Raw genomic sequence first — 27,194 nt, forward strand, 5'->3', positions numbered from 1 at the left:
CTTTACGCACTCCCTCAGTTTGGACTGTCTGGCTGAGGTTGGGCAGCTGAGATTTGTGCGCTATGGTGCATGGACTTATATGTGGCAGTCTGCCCCTTCTTTCCTGATAATATTGTCATTGGTTTCCAAGAATAGAAACAAGTCACAATCCCATTCTGCTCATGCTCATTTACAAGCTGTTCTACAAACACATGTGCAGGATCTTTCAGGTATAGGAAATTGGTGCAAAAAGGTTCCTGGATGTAGATTGTCTCTATAGAACTGATACTCCAAAAATTTCTTGACCATGGAAGAGGAAAAAGGGAACACTGTTTTTATAGACAGCTACTCACAACCTTATATTGGAGATGATTTGTATTCCTAGAATAGAAATCCTTGCACTGAGTTCACTGTGACTTTATGGCTACCTGGTACTAAAGAAGTCAATCAATCAACAACTTTTTAATGACTAACTTCATAGTTAGTGTGGATTTCTGTAGGAGATGAGATACTTGCTTAAGAAATAAGTAAGAGAAACCCCATTCCACATAGATATCTAATTTACCTAATTTTTGTTTAATTTCAAAATTTTTTTAAGTCAGTCTTAAAATTTTAGTGACTTGAATACTTTGGTGTTCTGGCAGCACAGCTGTATATTTTTCAGTCTCATGTGGCCTAACATTCAATTCATGAGGCAGAGGACTTCTGAAGCTGAGCCTGGAAGATTACTGCACAAATTATTTGGATTTGGTCAACAATTTTTTTTCTAATGTGTCACACTAAAAAACTTTTTTGTATTGGTCTCACCCTTTTGATGCTGTTTTACCTTTTACTTTGCCTATTTATATAGAGTAATAACATTTAAGTCTATTTCTTTTTCCTGTGTGAGTTATCATAGTACCAGATTTTTTCCTGAAGGTAGGTAAGTGAGAAATGATTATGAACTGTGCCCAAGTCTTTATGCAGCCAGCGACCAGTAACTTAGTGCTAATCTTTGTATTCCAAGGCTGTGTTTTCTCCACTTGACCACACTCTTTACGGGTCCAGAGTTATAGAGGAGAGGTTTTAAGAGCTTTAGAGCCACTTGATACTTAGTCTTCTAGGCAGAAACTGGACTGTCAGTTGGAGGCAGTAGCCTTGAGGACCCTATGAAGGATTCAGAGTTCTCAACAGCTTTAACTTGATTTTCTGTGTCATATGCTATCAGATCCCACTTCCTCAGATCCATTGCCTTCAGTTCCCCTCCACACAGACAATTTACTTCAGTTTCATCCTCCACCTTCATCATGTATTCTCTTCCCTCCTCAGCTTAACTTCTCCTTTTCCTGTTCCTCCTGAAATGAACTCATGCAAAAACAAACATATAAATATTTTAATATGGTATTAACATGATGATTTAGCCATCATGCTGGAGTCACTTTGCAAGGTCTGTTTTTATGTTAGCTTTGTATATGTGATTTTGATTGTGAAGTTTACATGTGCAACAGTCTTTCAGTTGGTATTTATACTGCATCATTTTATGGGCATCCTGTTTATCAAATTGCGAGTAATTTAGGGGTGTAGATATTATGTGCAGAGCTTATGTGGGCTCATTATGCTATAATAAAAAGGGGTCTATTATGAGGTCAAGGATCAAATGAAGTAGGAATATCAGGATAATTTTTGTGGCAAAACCTTTGATAGCAGATGTGTATGATCACGATATGTTTGTTTATTAGCCAGGAGAAAAATATGCTTCAAAATAAGAAATGCTACCAGCTGTAGCTAGAATATTTGGAAAGTAACTGTTGGCAAGTTTCTCAAACTTGCTTCTTGATGAAAACCTTCCTTTCAGGGGGCTTCAGCTGAATTTCAAAAGCTTTTACAGATATGATAGAAGTAGAAGATATTTAGTTTAATAATTTTCTATGTCTGAGTTTCTGTAGATTTAAAACTAGCACGTTAAACCCTCAAACCTGACCTAACTTTAGCTCCAGTTCTCCTTCCTGTTGCTTCGTATGCCTCAGACATATGGTCCTATTGACCTGAGCAGGATGCTGGTTATTAATAAAACTTTATTTTTTAAATGTATAATACTTCTTAAACAAAAGATAAAGTATATTTGTTTAAAATATTTTCCTAGTCAGATACAGATTTGTAACTTGAGTAATCTTCTATGGATTACATCTGTCATGATTTTGATCAAATTTACATAAACCTCTTGCATTTGACTCTTGTATTCCTTCTTACACATTACCCTCACAGTGTTGTGTCTTCAGATTAAAAACTCTCATCTGTGATTGACTTACCATTTAATTCAGTGATGTGCTCCTACATTGAAATAAACAGTGAAATACCAGGAATCAATCAGAAACAGAAAAGTATATCACTGTAGTAATTTGGGAGCAAACTCCTTTTCCCTCTAAATCCAGCGACATCAGTGTTATTAAGCTATCAAGGAGTTTAATCCTCTTCATTTAATTTGATTAATGCCTCGTGTATAAAATCTGAAAAATGGTAAGTGGTATTCATACTTGTCATTGTTTATTTTCACGCATAAAACAAGCTCAGTCTTGAAGATCGGTTTAACGAATTCAAGGCTGTTGTTAAAATTGCTTGTAAAAATGAAGTGGGGAAAGAATTTAGTGGTGGTTAATTTGGAAAAAAAAAAAAAGTTTATGAATACATTCACTCTAGCAGCAGATGCCCTGAATGCTACCCCCAACAGGTAGCACACAGATATATTGAAGTGAAACAATCATCTGCAAAGCCCCCACATTTAGAGTCTTCCGCTCTTTACAGAAGAACACTGTACACTTCAGATGTTCCTTCCAGTTATAGTTTGTCTTGTATAGGTGACTTCTTTAGTTGTTTAGAGAATGCATAAGTTGCTTTGAGAAACTGCAAGTGCGATTGAGCTGAAAACTGACCAACATTCAGGTAGTCAAAACTCAGTTCTGACTGCTTATATCATACATTCCCTGGGATCTCCTTCTTTCTGCTAGCTCTTATTGTTTTAATTTTTATTTCTGCAGGCCTGCTGGGGAAGAGGAGCAGGCTGGAAGAGCATCCGTAGCAGAACTGATGGAGCTGAGGCTCAACAGGAAACTTTCCATTGCTTCAGAAGTTAAAAGCAAGTCTTGAGAATGGGGAGTCTGGATGCAGAGCACATGTGAACTCTTACTGTAACACTTTCAAATACTCCTCCTACTGTTCTCCTCTAGATAGGTAATTGCAGATAATTAGAGGGAACCTATTTACTTATTTGTATTAGGAGATAGAGTGGGATCAACACAGTAAAGTATAATTTATTGAAGGTTAAAGTATCTATCAATTATTTATATGTTATTTTCTTTGCAGTACTTTTGTGACATGGAGCAGTACGGGCCTTATTTCCGTGTTAGAACAACTGAGACATAGAGAGATGCATGCTTAGGGACACATAGGGATTTTGTGAACACCAGTCCCAGATTTTCAAACTTCATTATTTTAATCATTAAATCGTCTTCCTCTCTTCCCCACTGATACATTTCTGAAATGTATTTTATCAGTCAAGGATCGCTTGCCAACTTAACAATAGAGAGCATATCAGGTGAAACATTTTAACTACAGGTATTTAATTTCACATCAGTAAGTGGCATTGCAGGAAAGAATCTGCTTCCGAAAGATAAAGCTTGCTTATATCTACTAGTAATTTAGCAGATAGCTGACATCACTTTTGGTTGCTTTTTCAAATAATTGTACAGCCAGGTAATCACTGTATAAACCAAAGAAAGAACTAAACTGAAAGAAGATCTGAGGGATCCATGTGTACTTACTGCAATGAATCATCATTATGTGCCCTCTATAAAACCCCATCTGCTGTTAGGTTGCTAGTGCCAGCAAGTTTTATTACAAATACTACTTTTATAAAACGCCTAATCCACTAGCTTCAGTATTAGTGCAGAGTTATGGTATAGATGTGTATATTATGCACGTTATGCAACTCTATCAGGGCAGTAATACTATATTTGAATTCATCTTAACACAGAGCAGGCAGAACAATAATGTAAGTATCTATCTTGTGGTTCACAGGGCTGAACTGAGAATACAAAAGTGATACATTACAGTTTACCAGGCATACCATTTTCACCTCAAGATTTCTAGGTGAGTAAAATAATCCTTGTAAAAATTCACTCCCTGTGGGGAAAAAAAAAAAAAAAAAAAGAGCTTTAATCATCCAGGAAATATCTACTCAGTTATATCTCTGTGGGTAAAGGGAGTGTAATAAAACATCTTAAACACAAGGAAGAGGAGACCTTAGTTGGGAAAATATCTTTAAATACTACTGAATACTTACATAAGACATATCACCTTTGTAGTAAAAAACAGTTAAAAAACTAGTTTTGATGAGGTCCTCACTTTTAGTTTGATTTTGTTTTTATTTGATATAAAAAACTAACTGATACATATGAGATGGAGACAGTACTAGCTCAATAAATTCCTCTGGCTAGGACAGGTTGATTTAAGCATAAAACTGCATTATTACTTTAGCCAAATTTCAGAACTGTAGTGTCTATTGGGAATTTTTATTTAGCATTCACTGTTAAGACACTTCTGCTGACAATCCACCTTTTTAAAAAGTCTTGCTAAATATCTAACCTGTATCTTCTCATCTATTCCCAAATCTTAGGGAAATCCCACATTTCCAGTTCAGTTTCCCAAACTTTACATTGCATTTTTTAGGACATAGCTCTCTCTTTGGATGAAAAAACCGATTTTATGTTTAACTTCAGAGGTACCTCAATAGTTGTTTTGAAGCTATGTGCCCAATATTACCAGTAGGAAAGAGGATAGTTCTCTGCATGTGTTAAGATCCATCAACTGCACCATGTGTTATGCTGTGGAAAACTGAAAGAACAGTTAAATTTATGCATGTTTAATAGATGTTTCAGAGAACAGAATAGTAATACTGTACAGCATTTTCATTTTCTTATGTAGCTTTGAACTTGGGAGTAATATGCTTAACTCCTGCCATTATTGTACCATTTATGTGCCATTATTGTGCCATTTATGGTTGGGCTGTTTGTATAGAGTTTGCGAATAAAAAGAGTATTGATAAAGAATGTGCAGTGGCCTGTAAGACTTTGGAGAAATGACAGTGGGCCACTAGTCCCCAGAGTTCAGAGCTATCAGTTTAGAAAAGATGATACTCACTTCCCTGTGTTGCAAGAGTTCTATTAAAAAACCTTCTTCAACAGGAACTGGATGGTATTAACGCACAGCCATATTAAGCTCCGTATCACTAGAAGCCAACAGTCCTGGAAAGAGTAGTATTACACTTATCTGAAATAGTGTGAATGTCTTTCCTCCTAGGTGATACACTTAGCTTACCCCTAATGTGCTAAGCATTATGCTTATATTAAACATTATGCTTATGCTATTTCTGCCCTCTCTATTAAAACCTAGAGCTTTGTAGTCACCAGGGAGTTTTCTATCTATATGATTTTCCATGTCTGTTGGCTAAATTAGAGATCCAAATGCAAAATATAGAGCTCATAAACATTAGGTGGATTTGTGAGTGACAATCCCTGGAGGGCTTTAAGTCCATAAACTAATGAGACATAAATATAGTGGAGTAGGGAAGGGTATTTTTATCTGTGATATACTAACTAGTTCCAAACTTCTTCAGGTCATTAATGGAAAACTATATCCATTTTCCTATCATCAGCATTACAAAATTTTGCAAGATAATTCGCATCTTTATGAATGAATACATTATGAATTGGAACTGTAATGGAAAGGTAATTTGGGATCATCTTTTAAAACTTCGTAATCTTAACATGAGTCAAATGGGCACAGCTTTCCACTAATTATAATGTAAAGACTTAGAATGGAAAGGGAATTGTACATTCAAGCGTAAGATGATGTGTTAGCATTTTGTGACAAATGGCGTCCCTGTTGCTGAAGTGAGAGGCATGTCACAAAAGCAGTAATGATTCTGCTCTATGTCATGCCACAAGGTAGCAGTGTTGTGGTACAATCTTGATAATTTTCTGATGCAAATCACTGAGCATGGAATCAGTTCTGCTCCCAACAAAATCAACAGAAGTTTTACTGTTGACTTCTGAGGACTGTTTCCAATACAACCAGAGAAACCTCACTTCAGTGATTTATGTGCAATGTATTGATAAATATCACCATCCATACTACATAATATTTCATTGATTCATTATTGGACAAATACCAAGGCAGTTAAAAGGATAGAAAAAGGCTTCTAATCAATACAAAAATATCATAATTTCATTTTGGTTTTCTGTGTTCTTGCATTGTTCTAGTATCCGTGAAAGTGAAAATTACTACAACAGCAAGTGGAAGCCTGTGATAAAAGTGAGTAATACAGTAATTAAGTTAACTTTTTATTCCATCAGAAGGAATTGAGAATATTGTTCAGGCAAGCAGTTTTCAATATATGCTTTTTTTATTAGCTAATATTTCTACTGTTGAATGCATGTGTAATCAGAGATGAAGTTTTTTATTCTGAAGATCAAGTGTTGCGGAAGGTCAATAGTTGTCTGGTGAAAATGAAACATTAGTTCTATTCCAGCTATTGTGTTAACACAAGTAGTTGTTTTTAACTAAGCAGAACAGTATTTTTTTTTCCAGAGTCTTGTTTGCTGGGCTTCTGCATGTTAATGGCAATTCATTTTCACTGGGGGTGAAGGGATCCACTGTGTTTCAGATTCTTCCATGCTCATGAATAGTATAATGTAAAGAGAATTGTTCAAGATTATTAGTTTACAGAGGGACAAGTGGGTGAAAAAATGTGTTAAAGGTTTATGACTGAAATAAGTATTATTATAGTGAAAATGCTTAAGCCTGCCAATTGCTATCAGTCTGTCAATATATAGAGAATGAAGCTTTATGATGTGGTCTACAGATTTTATTGGCATGAAATTAATATTGTAAACTATACATAAGTGGCAAACTGATGACAGATTAGAGAAAGAGATCAGGACAGATGGTCCAAGCTGTTTTCTGCATGGAAATTCTCTGCACATATGTGATACAAAAGGTGACTGAGGAAGCATTTATTGATTACTTTCAAGGTTGCTTGTTAACTTACCCTTATAAGAATATGTTTTCAGTTGGTTGTTTTTCTGCAATACCTGACACATTTTATCTGAAACATTCAGAAGGTGAAGATGAAAGTCTATGAAGGTGAAATTATGTGGAAAATCTTTTTTACAGACCATCTCACTAGCCAAAATAATTCATCTTTTGCTTTAGGGACGACAGGGAAATATTGGTTTGACTAGATTTCAAATAGTAATGAAATCTGAGAACTGTTTTGTCATGAAAATTTACCATGTCCATTATCTACAAGTTTTGAATTACATATGGTATCTTTCGCCACACTTGTGAAAACATGCCCTTGCCTGAATCTCAGTGCATCAAAGGAGAGTCACAGGACTCTGACATGCTAAATTCAATGAAGATTCTCTGTACCAAACATATGCAAGGAGTAAGCAACGAAAAGAGAAAGAAGTAGACAACACTCCCTCTGCTTGCTACTGGGGGACCAGTTTTGCACCAGTGTTGGGACCAAAATGAGGTGGACAATTCCAGTTGTGTTTATAAGGCTTTTCTTGCTAGGTGAAAGGGCAGTGAGGGGTAAAAGTTAATGGTATAGGTGGATAAAAGAGAAAAATAACTGGGGGAAAAAATACATGGGCAGGACAGGAAAAGAGAGTGAAGGCAACACTTGAACAGAACAATAAAGGAAGGTGTGGGTTGACCTTGGCTGGATGTCAGTAACCCACTAGAGCTGCTCTGTTACTCCGCCTCCTCAACTGGATGGGAGAGAAAATATAACAAAAGGCTTATGCATTGAGATAAGGGCAGGGAGAGATCATTCACCAATTACTGTCACAGGCAAAACAGACCCAACTTGGGGAAATTAGTTCAATTTATTACCAATCAAATCAGAGTAGGATAATGAGAAATAAAACCAAATCTTAAAAACACCTTCCTCTCACCCCTCCCTTCTTCCCAGGCTTAACTTCACTCCTGATTCTACTCCCCCACAGCAGCACACAAGTGTTGTGGTCAGTTCACCACACATTCTCTCTGCTGCTCCTTGCTCCTCACATTCTTCCCTGATCCAGCATGGGAACTGTCCAGGTCCCACAATCGTTGTGATCTTTTAGAATAGCCAGTGTGTGAACACAGAACCCTGTCACACAGCATATGTGGAATGCAAACAAACACGGGTTTAACCGAAAGCTGTATTTTCGGCACTCCATAGCTACTGTGGCTCGACTCTGCAGAGTTTCTATTTTTTATCACAATTTTTTTCTGGATGCAATGACATATATGTTCAGTGACAGATAATTGGATCCCCGATGTTCAGCCTAGAAAGATTTCCTGAAAGAGTAGGATGACTCCCAGAACCACCCTAATAACTTGCCAGTGCACACCGGTTCAGAGGCAGACAGATGGCTCAAATTAAAAAAAAAAAATCCAGAATTTTATCAGCAAAACTCCTGATTTTAAGTTTGAGATTCATTATCCTAATCTCCTTTGAACAGCAGTGATCTCAGTTTGATGGACCGTTGATGATCTCAGATCATCAAATTTCACTTGAAAAGAGATTTTCAACTGTGAGTTGATCTTTTTGTCCCTCCTCAGTTATGTCCTTATTTCAATTATAAAGTCATCCTAGAATCTAGGTCTGTAAACACTTCCTATTTGCTTAATGCAACTCAGTTTTCTTCAGTGACCTTCAGCAAATAAAATGGAGCATCACTTGTAGCCAGTCAATAGAGCATTGCTGGTCATGGCAGTATCTAGCTTCAGAAAGATGGGAATGCGAATGGTTGGTTAGCTAAAATTGGTTAGCTAGTAGTTAAGAGAGTAAAACTGCTGGCTGATACAGATTACCATTTCAGACACACTGGATATGCAAAGCTGATTGCTAGTTGGATAGGGGATCTCCAAGGCAATTCCTGCAGCTGAAGAAAATTGCACTGACTTGATAGATGCAAATCATTCTTGAAACCTGTAAAGCAGGTCCCTTGATAGACTAACATGCAAAGCCTTGCTAAAAGCTTTGGATTTGTATGAAATCTAAACCAGAACTCCTGACACTTACAGACATCAGACTCCCCTGAAATTTGGGTTGGTTTGGCTTTAGTGATGTATTTGAAGGACAAGCTGGACCCTGCTGTGAAAGATGTGTCTCTTTGTGTGTGTGTGAAGTTGCTAATAGAAACTTGTTGTTCTCTATTTACTGTATTGTGATGACTATGAAAGGCAGAAGTGTAATCAGAAAAATATTTTACTGAGCATAAAAAGATTTTGCTGGGAGAAGTGTTAAAGGTGCGCAGCTCTTTTTTTCTTCTTTCACAGGGAAATCCTAGGATATTGCATGGTATAAAGCAGGAAAAGATAAAAAGTATTTGCCTGGGAATTTGATATGTTCTTTTCAATTTCTAGTCTCCCTTTAGTTAATCTTCTGCAGAAGTCAGTTCTTTGGAAAATAGGAAACCTGTCTCTGACACAGCTTTGATCTTTCCCCCTGTGAGAAAAATCAACTTTTGTTTCCCAATTTTGTCTGTATTCATGACTGGTAGGAGACTGAAGTCTCTACTTACCAGAGACAATGTATTTCTGTCAGCTGAGAGAAAGAGAGACCCTAGCTCTGGATGATCTTTGAACTCTGGGCTCACCTTTTCCTCGCCTTCTTTCACACTTCTCTATTACTTAACTATTCAACACAAAGTAGCAATTCACTTTTACTGAGAAGCAGATTTAATTCCCTCTTTCATTCGGCCAGCCAATCTTTCTTCCAGCTCACTGCCTGGTACCCTTATGGCCTTCATTTGAGATTGATTGTATGTAATCTCTTCGAACCTCAGGCCTAGCCTTTTGCACTGAAGCAAGCCAATGTTCAGCAAAACTCTATGCACTTAAGCACCTTCCTTCTCAGCACCGTTCCTCTTCCTATAGAAACCCAGCATTACGAGTTACAGAAAAGCCCATACATGTTGCTGGCTGGGTATGCACAATCATAGGTGAAAAGGAAAGGAAAAGAAGCATGAATAATATACTTCTATGCAAAGACAAAACCCATCTGAACCTATCCAAGGATTGTAGAGTACCTATGGGCTAGAAAGAGAGATATCCTTCTATTTTGCGCTTGTAAAGAAAACCTTAGTTGTTTAAAACCTCTTTTTTCCACTGTGAACAGAAACACCTAGTTTGTGCTCTTTGAAGCTTATGCCCTGCAGAACCAGCAGTCTTCTGGCAGGAGCAAGTCGGATTGCACAGTGCAACATAACTGAATAAGAAGCTTTGCTGCATAATGTAACTAGCAGCTGTACTAGAACTAGGTATGCTTAATTGACCAAACCTCAACTTCAGTAATAAAATTATGTGTAAAATATCACCTTGCAATTTCTCTCAACAGTATTGCCTTTCATCTTAGTCACCAATTAAATTCTTTTATAACCTGCATTTTAGAAATGTGATTAATTTTTACGAATACAATTTTTTATTTCCAACTCTTTGAGTTTTTTAATCAGAAGTCTTGCATTTGTGGTTTTGCCACTTTTCAAAAAGTTGAGTTACTTTTTTCTTGGTATCTCTCTAGAATAACACAAATGCACATGAAATTTTGAAGACAGGATAAAAAAATAAAGGTATTCTCATTATAATAGTTAATTTTATGGTATATGCTTAATTAATTTAAACTTGTGACTTGGGGAACATCACTTGATATTTTTTCAATAGTTGATACTGGCAAGAAAATCTGTAAGACCCTGAAGTAGTTAAAGGCAAAGAGTTACTTTATGCAGGTCTCTTAAATCTCAGCAGGTATCCTGTGCAATTTTGTGAAGTGTATCAGAAATAGAAGTATGTTAATTAATTTCTGTCTTCTTAGTGTATAAACCCAGAAATGTGTAAAGCCAGATATGAAATATCCACAACTCCTGTTCAGTTACTATCTAACCCCGGAGGTACCATTAGTCCATTATTGTCTAATTTTTTTTACTGATAAAATTGCCTAACCAGTGAAATTCTTGTCCTGTTCATGCCTATGACTGCAGAAGCCTGAAGTATTGTCAGGCTTTACTAAAATACATCTTACTAGGAATTTAAGAAGGTGGAAGTAGAGCTTTGGGCTTCCTGCCTACAAACTCAAATCTAACAGGTATTTTTAAAGAACATCTAATAGACTGAGCCTAAGAGATAGAATAAATGCTTTCCCATTTTATCTAAAGGTAGTTAGATAATTCACTTGCAGTTTCTTATGCCTGCCTGAAGGGATCTGAATTTATCAATCCTATCTTGTATGCCAATTCTAACTCCTATGGTAACAAGGTTATAGGACTCTCTTAACCTTGTTCACTGAAACCATTTTACTTTACAGAGAATAACTAAAGATTTACTGGGATGCAGAAGAGAAAGGGGGAAAGGATGAACTTGCTTGCTAGCCTGTGGAAAGTTCAGCTGCATAGCAAGGGAACCTAAATTTTTTTTTTTCTTCAGTTAAGGTTTGCAGATTTTAGGTTAAGCATTAGCTCAGGCTGGGAGAGGAATCCACAACTTCCCCATTAAGTAGGTGCCCCAAGTGCCTCAGGCTATGCAGTCTCATTGGGTTTTTTGCACCTAGCTGCCAGGGAGCATCAAGTGTAGGTGGCTGCAAAGGGAAAGGGTGCTGGGAGCTAAGTGTAACAAGGTAGGCAGAGGCAGTGGCCTTAACAGTAAAGGTGACTGTACTTGAACAGGGTGAGAAGAGCAGTTCCAAGGGACAGTAATTGAGCTGAGCTGAAAGACGAGATTTCTGGGTAAGTTCATGGTGATAAGGCAGGTCTGAGGTCAACCAGGGGAGTCAAGTCTAAGGGATGGGTCAGGTTTTGGATCACAGGGTACATGGACAGGCACAGGCATGGTTGCAGTGCACTTCCAATATCATTCAGGCAAGGAAGAAGCACAAAAACCCAAGGTAAAAGCAGCTGTTGTCAGAGCTGTTCATGGAGAGCCTCCACTGAAGCTTCTCTTTCTTTCAAGGCTACTGACTACTGTCTCCATGTTGGGCCTGAGCTCTGCCAGCTAAACCCCCCTGGTGGTGCAGAAATGCTCTCAGAGCCCCGACACTAGATTTTTATGAGAACAATAACAAAACATACTCAGATCACCATCTTCATATTCCACTTATTTTAGACCTCTCTATAGCAAAAACTGTATGTCCTTCTGCAGAGCAATATTGATAACTTACCAGTCATGTTGCTTAGCTAGCTGATATTGGTGACAAGAGGTTGCCTTAATAGCTCTAAGAGATTATTTGGTTTGTATATCGAAATTTAAATGACCTAGAACAAGGATGTGTATGTGGATGTGATGTGCTATTTAAACACTAGTTATGTTATTGGGAAACCACAACTTGAAGGCTAGTGAAGAAATAACAGGGCATGGACTTGAGATACTAATGACTTACCGTGCTACTGCAATATGCACTTATGAGTGAAGTGCAGGACTCTATCCATGACACGTCCTCTTTTCCTCTCCATTTCAGTACCCAGGCAGCATAGGAATGGTGAGCATTAACACCAGAAAAAGGGGGAAGAAATACTAGAAATTTTGTGTATATCTGTTTTAGCTGAATTATTATTGGCAATGAGCTGTAATAATTGGATAATTTGGATTATGAATGTTAGATTGTTAAGATTTTAACAAGTAACAATGAAATCGTGGCTTTGTGTAGGAGGTGTGTTTCTTCAGACCAAATAAATTGCATATGGTATTTGGCCTGCTATCCTTGTTCTTGAGACTATTAAAGCGAAGTGCAGCAATTTTTAGCACAAAGATGGCGTAGTTTGGAACTGGAATAATTAGTATATATAAAATGAAGTTAAAATATTTATATTCTACTTTAATTAAGCTGAAAACAACTGTGTTCATGTAGCCTTTAACTTTTATCTCTTATTTTTAAAGGCTCAAACTTGTGAAAGCTCAGATATGCTTGTAACTGCTTGCCGCTGCATTACGCTCCCCTTTTGTCCTTAGGCCTGTGCAAGAGAAGGCTAGCCTGCCATCTTTAATAGTTGAACTCAGCTGCACCCCTTGAAGAGACCCTTCTATAGAGACTCATTCCATCCCTGGACTGATCTGGGCATTAGCCCCTCTCCTGAATTAAGTCTAGTACAAGAAAAAATACGATGAACTCAATTTAAGTGATTAACAGTGAGCATATTTCCACTTTTTTAAGGATGATGTGGCCTCTCACATCTCTCTTCCTGGAAAGCAGCATTCATTTCCATCAAGAAATTTTTCTTTTCTGAGTTCAGAACTTTTCAAAATAAAGAGAAATTGGATAGTCCAGGTAACCAATGCTTGCTTACTTGCTGAGATATATGTATTTCCCTGTATATTGATTGTAGATTGATTGTATGTAATCTGTCTTCCTAGTTCAAAGGTAGATCCCAGTAACACATTGCCTCATTATTGCCTCATTGTTATTTTCATGGCAATGTACCTGAAATTTGGACGAAAAAAATCTGTACTGAGGCCCTGATCACTACAGATAACAGGTCCATAAACTGATATTTTCCCCAGTGCTTTGTAATATCAATCCAGTTCAGACATACCAGGTGAGAAAGCCACAAAGGTAAGCACTATGTAATGATAAAGTCTGAACAATGTAGTAAGCAGCTACCTAACAGCTGATGACATGCTGGCAAAAGAAAGTTTTTAGGAAGAGGTGGAAGGAGAAAAATGAGGTGACCTTTTCTATTAAAAAAAAAAAATTAACATGACTAACATAATTAACATGTACATTAATCCCACTTTAAATGCACTACAATTACTACTAATACCTTTTGTTATGGTAAATATATTTAAAAACTCAAATTATACACCTGTGTTTATGGGTAGAGTTACCATCTATGGGCTTTAATATCATGATTATACTTTTTAAGTATTACTATCAGTGTAGCATAGTTAGGCAATGAAATAATAATAGGCTTCAGGCAATGGATCTTACCGCCTTAATTAGCTATAGTAGAGAAAAAAGAAGAGTCATAAAGTTCTGAGATATCAAGTACAGAAATAAGTTAGTGTTAGTTAAAATAGTCCTCATTCGTGTGTGGAATATAGGATCAAACACTCAGGTGGATCCACGCTGTCTGGTATTTTACCTGTGATGCAGTCTAGCATCATATTTAAAGAAGGCAAAAGAATCCCCTCAGTGAACAATTATGAAATAATTTGCCTCTTGGGAAGTTTTCTTCCTTCTGTCAGTTGAACTTCTCTTGTTCCATGAAATATGAAGCTTGTGTCTCTTTAGAAAGAGTGTTTAATCTTACTTAATGCAACTACGATTGTTATCATTATCTACATAAGTGTCTAATGCTTTAAAAGCCTAAGCCCTTGGTTTCAGTGTACCTAATTAAAGATATTATATAGATGGCATGAAAAATGAAGGCCATAGGGCAAGTCAGCAAGGCGAACTGAAAGGACTAGTTTTGTAAATGAGGAGTATATAGATGCATAATATTGCAAGTCCATAAAGATACATCTGCTTTTTCTATACCGTATAAAATTCCTCATCCTTACAACTATAGCTTTGTCTTTGTTGTCGTGTTTGTCTTGATTGTTTAACTCAGGAATATTCCTTTTTCCTGCCTGCCTTGTTCTCCTCTTTCTTCTTTCCATTCTACAGGTATTGCCACAAAGCAAGCCACGTTCAGTCACTCAAGCCACTTCACAAGCCTACCAAACTATGCCGCTTTTTCTTTCTTCCAGGTAACTAAAAAAAGGAGGCTCATACAACAGATTTTAAAAAGCTTTGCAAAGTTTCAAGACCAAAGCCAATTAAAGGCTTAAAGGAAGAAGCTAACAGTAACAAGATAGTAAATTGAGATGATCCAAGTCTTTGGCAAACACAGGATCTGGAGAAAGAAGACAGAAGCCACAAGGCATTACTTTTTGTCTCCTGACTCTAAAAATGGCAATGGGCCAAACCTTGAGCTGCTCTAAACTGCTGTGAGTTTAATAACTCCCATATAGCCAAAGGCCAAAGATCTGGTCCAGAGACTGTGCCTGCTATCATGTCTGCTTCTTAGTGTGTTGAAAGTCCCAGTAACATAATAGAATTGAGAATACATGGTAGCTCAGGTAATAGTGTTGTATGCTTTTTGGAAGAAGAGGAATTAAATTTTTTAGCCTATATGTAGCATATAGCTCATTATGGTTTGGGGGGGTGGGGGGAGAAAGACCCTGAAGCTGTACAATAGGGGAGTTCTCTAAGGCTTTTGTTACAACTGAGGGGATGACTTTGCAGCAACTCACAGTATTGATGGCATAATACTGTAATGACATCCACAGAAATACAGTATGTCTGTTGAAAACCATTACCCATAGAATGATGTCACAGACCAATTATTTCAGTTACATGGGGGTGTACAGCCCCTTGAGTGTGCAAAGCTATAAGCACATACTAAGTGTTACAAATCCAGTGCTTCTCCTCTGTGGAACCTCCTTATTCTTGCTTCTTTATTTATAAAAAGGCTTTATCTTTCCCACCTGGAATGAATGAGAGTTAATACTTAGAATTTAAATTTGGCCCTACAAGGTAATTAGTATAATCTATTATGTACAAAGACTGCACTGGCAAGTCTTTGTTTTTACTCCTGCCCCATGGTATCAAATCAACAAGTTTGTTGTTATGCTTACCAAATGCATAGATGGACAAATATGGATTTCTTATTGTGGATTTTATTGACTTTTGAATAATATCTCAAGAGTTACTAAAGGAGGGAACATTGGTAATAGTGACTGTATCTTGAGCTTGAATATAGAAGAGCTGGAGTGGAGGCAGGAGCATTTGTACCCAGTCTCCTCTCAGAAGGACTCAGAGCACTGGGGCTTCAGCTTTAGTTTTCAATTAAAATAAGATTTGGGAAGATTAGTGATTAGAATGTGGAACTCTAAGTGAAATGGTAAGGATTTTTGTATTTTAGGGTGGCATGGGCAAAATGAAGAATTATACTGTTAAATACTGTTAAATATCCCCATAATTTAGTGCATCTGTGGGAAAATGAGGAAATAGAGATTTCTTATGCACTGCTGTTCTAAGGGCAACATCCAATCTCCAACCATTGCCAGGTTAGGTTGTCCCACAATGAATGGAAAAAATGTAAGTAAGACTATTCTTTTTTCAAATTACCTCCTCGTTTTGGTCTAGAGAACTGTTTTACTAAGGATGATTATATTTTCCATAAATTTTTACTTTATTGAGGGGGATACAATTGGTCATTGCCTCAGATAGAGAAATCGCCATAATTTAGGATGGGTTTTTTTGCAGTTCTTGATGCCGGGTTAGATGTCTAGACTAAATTATCTTCAAGAAGTCCTTGCTTTTTTTCTTATCTTTTTTAAGTTTGATGACATAGTGAGTCATTCCAAGGATGCAGATATACATATAAGAGGGGCTGTGAGGAAAGTAAGGTAGTATTAGATTAAGTGACATTTTCTATTTCCTTTTAAACACTGCATTTTGCACCCTTTTTATATATTATCCTGTGCTAATGACTGCATAGTTAAAAGTTAACATTTTAATAAAAAGTACCAGAAGCCTAAGTAACAAAGTTGGCATAATTGTAAGACCAACTCTTGATGTTTTTTCTAAGCTGTTGGAGAGTTGTACCGTGTGATACTACCGTGTTGAAGCATCCTGGTTACACAAATTTATGACAACTAGAAGTAGACCAAGTAGCAACACACTTTTCCTAACAAAAGGAGCATTGGGAAGGTGACAGCTGCTACCTATGAAGTGATGGAGGTATCCTGGGTGTCTCTGTCAAGCGACAGCCTAAGGCCAGTCTTGTTGGAGATACAAGGAACTGTTAAAAGTACTGACAGGCATTTTAAGCAAGAAAGAATTGAGGAAAAAGTGAGGGGAAAAAAAAATCAGTGGGGAATTGTATTTGTTATTATAATTTGTTCTTAACACAAAATAGAGCAGGAAGGCAAAACTTTTTTTCTTTGAGTGACAGAAATGTAAACAAGAGAATTATGATTCCTTTTGAGAAATTAAGGTTGTGCTTTGTTCATTACAAAAAATAAAACTGTACATAGTATAGTAGTAAAATATTTACTAGAAGGCATTCTGTTGCCTCTGACACGAAGGGGCCTTGAGGCTTCGAGACCCCTTAAAGCTGTAACCATTTAAGTAATTACATGATCTTCTTTAGATGATGAGAATACATTCTTAAAACTTTGTATAAGTTTGAGGTGGGATAAACTGAAGCTGATAATACTGTGCTAATTCTCGTTTCTCTAATCCACAGACCAGATGTGCCTTTCAAGAGTGACTTTTCGTGAACTAGCATAGATTGAATAGCTCACAAACGTAAGAAACTAAAATTTTCCCAGATGCCTGTAAAATACCTCAGGCAGCAAACTCCATTTGAAATGAACACTAGTTAGATGCCTGTACACTAGTTGGATGATGCTGACCTAGAGCTTGTGTTTTACAGACATAGAATCACAGAATAGTTTGGGCTGGAAGGGACCTTCAAAGGTCATCCTAGTCCAACCCTCCTGCAATAAGCAGGGACATCTTCAACTAGATCAGGTTGTCCAGAATCACATCCAGCCTGGCCTTGAACGTCTCCAGGGATGGTGCATCCACCACCTCTCTGGGCAACGTGTGCCAGTATTTTACCACCTTCACTGTAAAATATTTCTTCCTCTCTTCCAGCCTGTACCTCTTTTATTTTAAAACCATCACCCCTCGTCCTATCACAACATGCCCTGCAAAAAAGTCTCTCGTCATATTTCTTATAGGCTACTTTTAAGAACTGAACTTTTAAGAATGTCTTCCTGTTTTTAAGCTATTTAATGACACTAGACATGGGGACTTTCGAAAAGTGAATTCTTTCTGTTTATTGTTATCATTACTGCTGTGATTCCTGGAGGGGTACATGGGTTACTGAAGAGTGGCTGCACATTATAGCTGTAACAGTGTGATGACCCACTATAGAGATTTATAAAATCTATATCAGTGCAGATTTCCCAGCATACAGGAAATCTTCTTATTTATCAGCACAAAAGCAAGGCCAGAAAGAAGAGAAATGCTGACTTGAGTTCAGAAACGTTCACCAGCTTTGAGGTCACCAAATTTTAAAACACTAGCAAGATGACTTCAGACTTGGATTCTGAAATGACCTACATTGTCTGTCACTGCTATGTCTCTAAAAATGGGTATTAGAAATTCTTTACCTGACTACTTGGCTGGGTCTGTGAGATGACTAGTTAGTGCAGGTATGAGCATATATGTTAGCTGGGTGTTAGAAGACAGCTTCTCGGTAGCCGCTGGCTCACTGCAATTGTAATTTTCCTACAGTGTTAAACACTGAGGTAACTGACAGCAGCCATAGCAATGGCATAAAGGGCTATTTTTCTCATAAATGTGTTGAGGTTTAATTGGGATAAAATATTTCATTTATTGAGCAGTTGCATTATAACATTCCGTGCTCAGACTCCGTGTATCTTGACATTAAGCCTGATAAAGTGCAATCCTGAAAATACAGTGCCTACCTATATTCTCTGTGGAGTAACAAGCCAATCTGGCACCAAAAGAAAGAAGAGGTAATAAGAAGCATAATTACCCAGTATGAATAAGCTCTGCGTTATCTGTTTTCCATTTTGAAAACACCACCTTTCTCTATCTTCTTGTATCTCATATTTAAATTGTGCATTATGCCAGCCTGAGTGCACCTGCTGCAGTGTAAGTGCACACTAAAACAGTTCTTAATTCTAAAGAAAAGTAACATCAAGAAATAGGTGTAAACAAATCCTGAATTATATCTGTTGGTTTGTTTGGGGTTTTTTATTTGATTCAGTGGAAACTCTTTAACAGTGAGTATTGGTTTGAAACACTACTTGAAATAATTTCTACAAAAGGAAAGGTAAAAAGTGATACTGTGTGGTCATTTAGTTAATCAGCACAATTGACAGCTTGACAAATCTCCCTTGTCAAAGGAAGCTGCAACACATATTCTTCAAGCTCTTTACATTTCATGGCATTTTAATTGCCCCTCCAGAATGTGTGATAACGATGTATTTTTTCACTTGCATGGTAATGCCTAGCCCACACCTCAAGTAAACACACAAACACAGAGCGACTTTGACACCAAAAATGGTGTTTCGCTCTAAACAAAACAAATGGAGGACTCTGTAGTCAGCAGTTTGCACACAAACGCAGCATGTCCTGTGTAAAACAGCTGTAATACCTTACTATTGTGGCAGCTGATGAAATAGTAACGGTCTGTTCTGAATTTTTCATATGATATGCACATTTTTTCTCAAATATAAAGCCTAGAAATAGGTCCAGCCTTAGAGGCTGGCTTTCTAAACATAATCCAGATTCATACCACTCAGCATATGTATTTGAAGTGCAGGACAGTACCTGAAGGCTAAGCATTGCTAAGTCTTCTAACATTTAAATGCAACAGATCAAATTTAGCACAACAGCCATAGTAAAAGTTTCACAGTCGAAATAGGCTTCTGTTTATCTCTTTATTTTGTCAACCGATTGCTTCAACTGTTTGTAGAAAAGACCGTAAACTACACATTTTCATGTTAAAAGTTAATAAGAATGTAAATCTGAAAAATAAAATGGGACTGAAGTGGTAACTTTGGAGCTGTAAGTAAAAGAGATAGGTGTTACGGCCTGTGAAACATGAAAAAAAAATTAAAATTATAGTTATTGTTTAATTCTGGCCAGCCCCCATGTTTTGCAGCTGATAGCTTTTACCTTGGCAAGCTCAGATATTATTTTTACTGAACTAGAATTTCATTTTGCAGTTTACTTCACAATGAAATTTATTACAGGAAATACAGAATAGAAGGCAAAAAAAACCTGATATAAAACACTGATAACTCCAGAAGTTCAGGTTTCAGTCTCAGCTGAAAAGCATTCTTTCATCTCCAGCTGATTGTAAATGGTTATCTCTGGAAGGAAGAAAAGATCTCTGTGAATTCCTAACCAGATTTTATTGATTGGTACTGGAAAAATGATGCAAAATTGTATTTTTTTCTTCTTTTTCAGTTTGCCCTCTATTCTTTAAAAAGTCTTTCATTAATTCACAAAAAAAAAGCCTGGATTAGTAGTAATTGTAATATAAATGTGGGGACATGGGGAGAGCAGGGGGAGAGATTGAGAGAGAGATGTTGCCATAGCACAGACTTTCAGTAAGCATTCATTTTGAAAGATCGGGTTATTCTATTTTACAGATCACTAGGGACCAACAAATGATTCAGATAGTACTAAATATCTTTAAATGATATTAACTCAGACTAATTGATTGCTTTATTTTGTAGCTTCTCTGGAAAAAAATTATTGTGTACTTAGTATAAAAGTGGTATTGTTTGGAAGGATATGCTTCATTTGTAACATACTTGTTAAAGTCCTCATATACCTTCTTGAGCAAAACTAATCTCAACCTTAAACACTATGCTTCTGTGCTATTTTAATCATGACACATTGAAAGGATTTATGCCAACCTCAAAGCACTCCTGTATTATTAGGAACGGACTGAAAACTAATGACCCTCCCACCCTTTTCTGTATCAAAAGAGGCATTTCTAGAGCAGTAATCAAGTCTGAAAGTAATTATGACAACTTCACTTGCATGAATAATGATTAATATACTCTTAGGATTGTGCATGTGCACCTTGCCCTCACTTGTGTTTTGAAACTCATTTCTTCTGAATTTGAAAAAATACTGGTGGGGGAAAGGGGGAAGAGAGAGATTTATTTTTTTTTTAAAAAAAGAACAGGCTATTTTGGTGGGAAACTTCCCCTCAGATTTGTTTGTTTGTTTGTTTTTATTCTAATGCAAAGTGAAACCCCAGGGTTTTCCAAAATACTCGTACACTTTACTCCCCCCAAACCATAATCCATTCTGTAGTAGCCCATTGGATAAGACCTCTTTTCTCAAATGTGAAAGAGTCCTCAGTTTACAAGATTCTGAACAAAAACCTAAACTTAGATTTCCTGCATTTCAGGCACTAAAGCATGATGCTGTTGTGCCATTCTTTTCTATCCAGAAATTTCACCCAGGAGCTGTAAAACTCACCTAAACAAACATGAACAACACACATTTAAACATTTGTGGAAAATTTAATTTCTCGTTAAAGGCAAACATCAAAAAACACTCTAAATTTTAAAGTACATTTTTATGTTTACAGTTGTGTGGTTATGCACACAGGGCTGGAATCTAAAATGCATTTGCTGTTTATACACACTAGCTTTAGAATAAATTCTGTGATTTTCAGATAACTTGCCCTTTATCTCACTGTTGGCTGAGACAACTCAATCAGAAGGCCTATTTGACCAGGTGCTTTGGCCATCTTTCTGTAATGGTTTTATACATTTCCATTTCTCAGAACTATCTTCTATTGGTTTAGCTACAGTAAAGAAGTGGTACTCTGTGATAAATTTCTGAAACAAAAAATGATGGATTTTCCTATAGTGACTTTTCCCCATAAGATTGGTTAAATAAATAACTTGGAATTTTTATCCAAATGAATACTCTTAAATTTTATATATTTATTTATCCTTATGCAGTGGACCATTGTGCAATTCAATAATTTATGTTTATTATGCTAAACTGGATAAAGTGATAAGTCAGAAACTACAAGACAGTCTCTCTTGCTCCAGTAGCACACATGCAATACAGTGCTTATACTTTCTTGACAAAATAAAGCACTTTCAACGATAGTAGCATTAGGTGCTGAAAATAGAATGATATTGTGGAGGAAAGAAGGTGTGGCAAGGACTCACAAATTAGTGGAGGACCGCAGTCCCTTCAGGACTTCAATAGTGTGCTTCTGAATCACAATTCTTCCTGTATCTCTTTCTGAACTTGGCAGTGATTTACAATACAGCTAAGTCCTAACAAGAAGCCAACAGTCTTGCTTCCCTAAGAAAATATGTATGTAAATGGGGCTTTGATAAGAAACTCAGACACTGGTGTAGAGAAGGTCGGACAGAGCACATGAACTGAAGACGCTTCTAACAGATATGATCTCCATAGAAAAAAAAAATTGTAGAAAAGATGCTGACTCTAGGAGAGAATTAAGTTAAAACAAAATGCTGACATTCAGTTCTTCATGGAAGACAGTTAGGGTTCTCTATTTTTATTCTTAAGGTCAATCCCTTAAATGCCTTTTGTATTTAGTGAGATTTAGTATTACAAGAATTTATGGCCAGTACCACAAAACTTGAATTCTTTAGTGCCTTTCTACTAGTAATTCCACTGTTGTCAAAAGGAGTGCATGGACTTATACAAATTTTGAAGAAGTATTACAGGACTTTTAACAGATTTATGAAATATTTCTTCTTTACCACAATGGCATATTAATAATGTTTAAAGAAGATCTGATATTAATTCTGGAGAAATCTATGAAATTCATCTATGCTATCCACTAAACTTTTGTAAACAAAGTATTTTCTAACATTAAAGTTTTTGAAAAACTGTTGGGGGGACTATTTTCAAGCAATCCAACAGGAACATACTATTTTCATTTAAATACAAGTTTTAAGGAAGAAATAGATATCCAGAAAATTCAATCCACTTCGCAGAAATAGGTTACTACTTCCTAGTTGGTAGGGATAAAGCTGTCAGAATCCAGCCCCATGTGTCTTCCCTTGCATGGTTTTCTTTTGCTTTGGTTTTGTGTGGGGTTCCTTCCATGTCAGCTGCTAGGTGGATAAGTAGCTGGGATTAAACAAAATTACCAGGTATACTGCACAAGTAATTTATAATAATCAATCAAGGTCTCTAGGTACACAGAAAATAAAGAATTCTTCTACGAAATAATTTACAATGTAAAAAGGTAGCATTAGTGTCACAGAAAGATTAGATAGTTAACAGTTTTTAGCAGCAAAGTGCTACCTTTATAAAGTTCTTCTCAGTTTCATTAATCTGCTCCATGACAGAGAGGATTCTGAGCAGCAAGGGAGCTGTATGAAGAATACATGGACTATTACTGTTCTGCCATTGCTGCTGATGCACTGTTGGGTTATCCCGCCATGGTTCTTTCATCTTTTTATGATCTTTACATGCCCTATAGCTACTGCTACATTACATTTAATCATCTTTAACAGCTTGAATGTCAAAAAGTTAAATAGTTTTAACTATCCTTTTTTTACTTTAACAGTATGCAACTTAACAGCACCTGTGCTGAGCTCGTTATCGCTATTGACAGATTTTGTGCCATCCTGTGCCGATGCCCTCACTGTTCTTATGATCATGTGATACATTTATGCATTATTAAACCTATGAAAGGTGATTTTATTACAGCCATGATTTTCCTTTGATACCATTCTGCCACCTAACTTGTCTCTCACTAATTACTTAGATCTTAGTTGCAGTTTTTCCATACACTGTCAACACCTAATAACATAATCCACTGTCCATAAAGCTGGTGCTTCCATTTTTTTCAGAATAACTCATTTACTCTTATATCTGTATGAAAAGCTTGATTTAGAATTTCTTATACAAACATACCAGTTTCATGCCTGTCTCTACTAATAGTTGCAATATCAAGTATAAATTGTGATCACTTATATTCAAGAAAGATGAGTTCGAATTGCAGTAGATGCTGGATCATAAGAGGCATAGAAAATTTAACTTATATGAAGGGTCTAACAAAATGTAAGTAGATTCACAAAGTAAAGGATAGGAGTAAACAAGAGTATCTTTTATAATCCACTGGGGATGACACAAGTCTTTAAGTCAAGGAGCTCTGAGAAAACCTATAATGAGTTTCTTTCTATGAAGCAGTAGCTAAAACTATAATAAGTTGAAGATCACTCTATACTTGTCTTTCAGGGGGAAGAAACTTAGGATGTTTAAGCTAAGAAAGAGGTAAGTTTCTGGAATAATTGTTTTGCATGGTTGCAAGCAGGAACAGGAGCTGGATATGATGATACTAATTCCTGCCATATTTCCATTGCTTCTATACTTTTTTCCCAGTATTTTCCAAATAAAATGGAAGAAAACCTTACTTCCTTGCTATAGTAAACCAAAGATATTTAAACCTTTCCAATTGAAAGAATTAGTCAGTGGGGTCTCATCAAAGTGTATAAATACCTGAAGGGAGGGACATGCTCTTTCAGTGGTGCCCACTGTTAGGGCCAGAGGCAATGGACACAGACTGAAACACAGGAGAGTCTGCCTCAACATCAGGAAACACTTTATACTGTGAGGATGATGGAGCTTTGGCACCAAGTTGCCCAGGGAGGTTGTGGAGTCTCCATTCTTGGAGATACTAAAAAAGCATGCGGACATGGTCCTAGGCAACAGGTTCTAGGTGGCACTGCTCAAGCAAGGGGGTTGGACAAGATGACCTGCAGTGGTCCCTCCCATCTTCAACCATTCTGTGACTCTGTGAACAAAGGGTCTCATTTAGACAACAGTGTTTTCAGAAAAAGAGAGGTCATTACCAATCTGGAACAGAGAAATAACAAATCACTAACCGCACTATTATTTCACGGTAACTTTTCAATCTTCAGTTCATTGTAATTTCCAGTTACCATTACTTATTGCTTCTATTAGTAGCGACTTAAGTAGACGTTCAAAGTAAATCCAATATAATTTTAAGAAAAGAACCTAGAGACAAGTTAATATTTTAAGTTTTACAGTTGATTGTCTATTTTGTGATAACTGTCCAGAATTTTTTTCATTGAGATTCAAATTAATTAAAACAGTGTTTTATGGAAAAGGGTATTTAATTTTACTGTTCCTCAAGAAATATTTATTTGTCTTTTCAGCCTGACTTCTAGAAGATATTTTTACCTGCAGAATGTCTCAGGAACAGGAAGAGGCCTTTCCCTGTCCAGAACTTACTATCTCTGAAGGCTTCTGCCTAAGCTTAAACTTTTCCATCTGTGCTCTTATGTAAGACATGATTTCCTAAACTTCACCTACATAACACAATCAGAGCAACCAGGTTTATAATCTCATGCTTAGACTGAGTTTCATGATAAGAATAAAAGAAATACTATTCTCAACAGAAGCAGATAATTATGTTGCCATTGAAAGAAAGGGTAGTTAATAGATGTTATTTGGATACATCAATACAGAATTGATCCTTGTACTTTCAGTCTGCCTCCAGAGCAAATAGTAATAATATTCTCCATAATTACTCTCAGATAGCTACAATTAGGAGAGATCCACTGCCCAAGCATTCACACACCATTCAAGGAGTCATGCACACACACCACCCAAGACTTTAACTGCCGGGACTGGAATCCCTTCACAGTGGGAAGCTTCAATGAGCCAATGGGTGCCCTTTTCTACTCCTTGCTCACACACCCTCACTCTTGGTGCATTTCCTCCTCCTTCAGGATTGACCCTAAGTTTCCTGCAGCAGAGTTTCAGATGTCCGATTCTGAGAAAACATAATGATTGAGTGGTACAGCAAAAGGTACACTTAAGCTGGGTACCTCCAGAGAGAGACCTCAAACAAAGAAACCCCTGGATAATTATATATACCCTTATGATTTCTGCAACCGTGCCTTACTTCCTTTCTTAATCACCCAGTAGTGATTTTTGTCTGAGGTCTTCAAACACCTTATTATATTCTTTCTCCATCTTCATACAGGAAGGCCATTAACTGATCGTGTTGAGTTGCAGCTTCTGCTGAAGGCTGCAGCCTCCTTATCTTCTCGTTCATGCTTCTTGTGCACCTGCTCATCAACAGAGCACAGGACACTAAAAATCCTAGACCTAGGATAAACATTACTTAGCAACAACTAAAACATCATTGTGCTATCAACATTCTTCTCACACTAAAACATAATGCAGCATGGTACCAGCTACTAGGAAAATTAGCAAGAAAATTAACTCTATTCCAGCCGAAAGCGTATCTAGGTGAAAGTCCACAGCTTACGGCTTACAGCCTCAACAAATCTAGCTACTCGTGTTGAGCAAGTAAAGCTAAGCAGACAGCATACCAAACCTCACAATACTATAAGTAACTCATTCGATTTAAGACTTACTTATTTAAGCTAAACAACTAATAACTCTCAACACTACTTCTACTTGCTTGAATGAAACAAAAAGGATGCAATATTCTATCAGTCATTAGAGAGCTTCCAGAAGTTTTTCAGGCAACTTAATTTGTAAGCAATTATAATCTGTACCTTTGCCTATCTAGTTCCAGAAATTATTAAAAATGTTCAGTGTGTCATTTACACTTCAACTTGTTTAGATATTTTGATTGCTAAATTATTTGGCTAGTAGATCTCTTAGTAATAGGTTTTTCACTGCTACAGCTCGTTACATGAGCAGGCACTTCCACCAAGGAGTATACCGATGCCAGCAAAACCATATGTGTCCACTGATAGTTTCCTTAGTTTAAAGATTATGCTTTTGGTTCAGGCTTAAAAAAAATAGAATCCTACTCTACATGCCACGGTAAGCATGTAACATAATGTGATGTAATGTAATATAACATAATGTAGTATCAAAAATGTTTTTAATTATATGTCTTTAATGATTGTCCTTATATTAGGGATATTGTTTAAACATATAGTGTGACCAAACAGAACTATATTTTTTTGTTTGCCATTCTTCTCTCTCAAATATGCATTTTTTTGTGGCAAAGTCGCAAGTGTGTTTTCTGTAAATATCTACTTAAGGTTCTAAATATCTAGCACTATACTGACAAGTTCTTGTTGAATAAAAAACATGTTCAGTACAAGAAAAGCCATAATTTCTGAAACAAACTGTTGGCAGAAGGGACAGTCTTGCTCAAAATCAAAGGATTTGTTTTCATTATTAAACAAAAGTACTTTACACAAAGTGCCCATCTATGTTAGCCTAATGAGTTTTGAACTGAAATGCAACTTCTTTAGAAGTAATTATGACTAGTCTATGATTATCAATTGATTTGATTGTGACTCATGCAATTAAAGTATATTCATAATTAATTTGTCTGGAGATACACAACGAATTGTTGCTAGCAGCATTAGAGATAGATGGTGAAAGAAATCAACCCTTTCTAGTGATGTAACAGGTATTGTGAGACCATGTAACTAGTGCAGATTATTGCATCTTTCCCCTTGTAATGATATAAAGGCGAGGGATTGTCCCAGATACATAGTTACTGTTATCCACCTACAATTTCAGCATTGCTCAGCAGACTTTGCACCACTTAAGACATGTTCCGTCCTCT

The 27,194-nt window shown here is 36.7% G+C and overlaps 1 long non-coding RNA gene across 1 annotated transcript; it reads left to right on the top strand.

The window, feature by feature from the left end:
* Positions 1 to 3,101: 3,101 nt before the first annotated feature.
* LOC115610313 lies at positions 3,102 to 26,422 on the top strand. The gene is made up of 7 exons (XR_003992182.1): positions 3,102 to 3,186; positions 4,033 to 4,104; positions 6,276 to 6,327; positions 14,663 to 14,745; positions 17,292 to 17,353; positions 23,846 to 23,881; positions 24,787 to 26,422. It is a non-coding gene; the product is annotated as an uncharacterized LOC115610313 (long non-coding RNA).
* The last annotated feature ends 772 nt before the right edge of the window (positions 26,423 to 27,194 follow it).

Source organism: Strigops habroptila, chromosome 7 (genome assembly GCF_004027225.2).
Source record: "Strigops habroptila isolate Jane chromosome 7, bStrHab1.2.pri, whole genome shotgun sequence".
NCBI lineage: Eukaryota > Metazoa > Chordata > Aves > Psittaciformes > Psittacidae > Strigops > Strigops habroptila.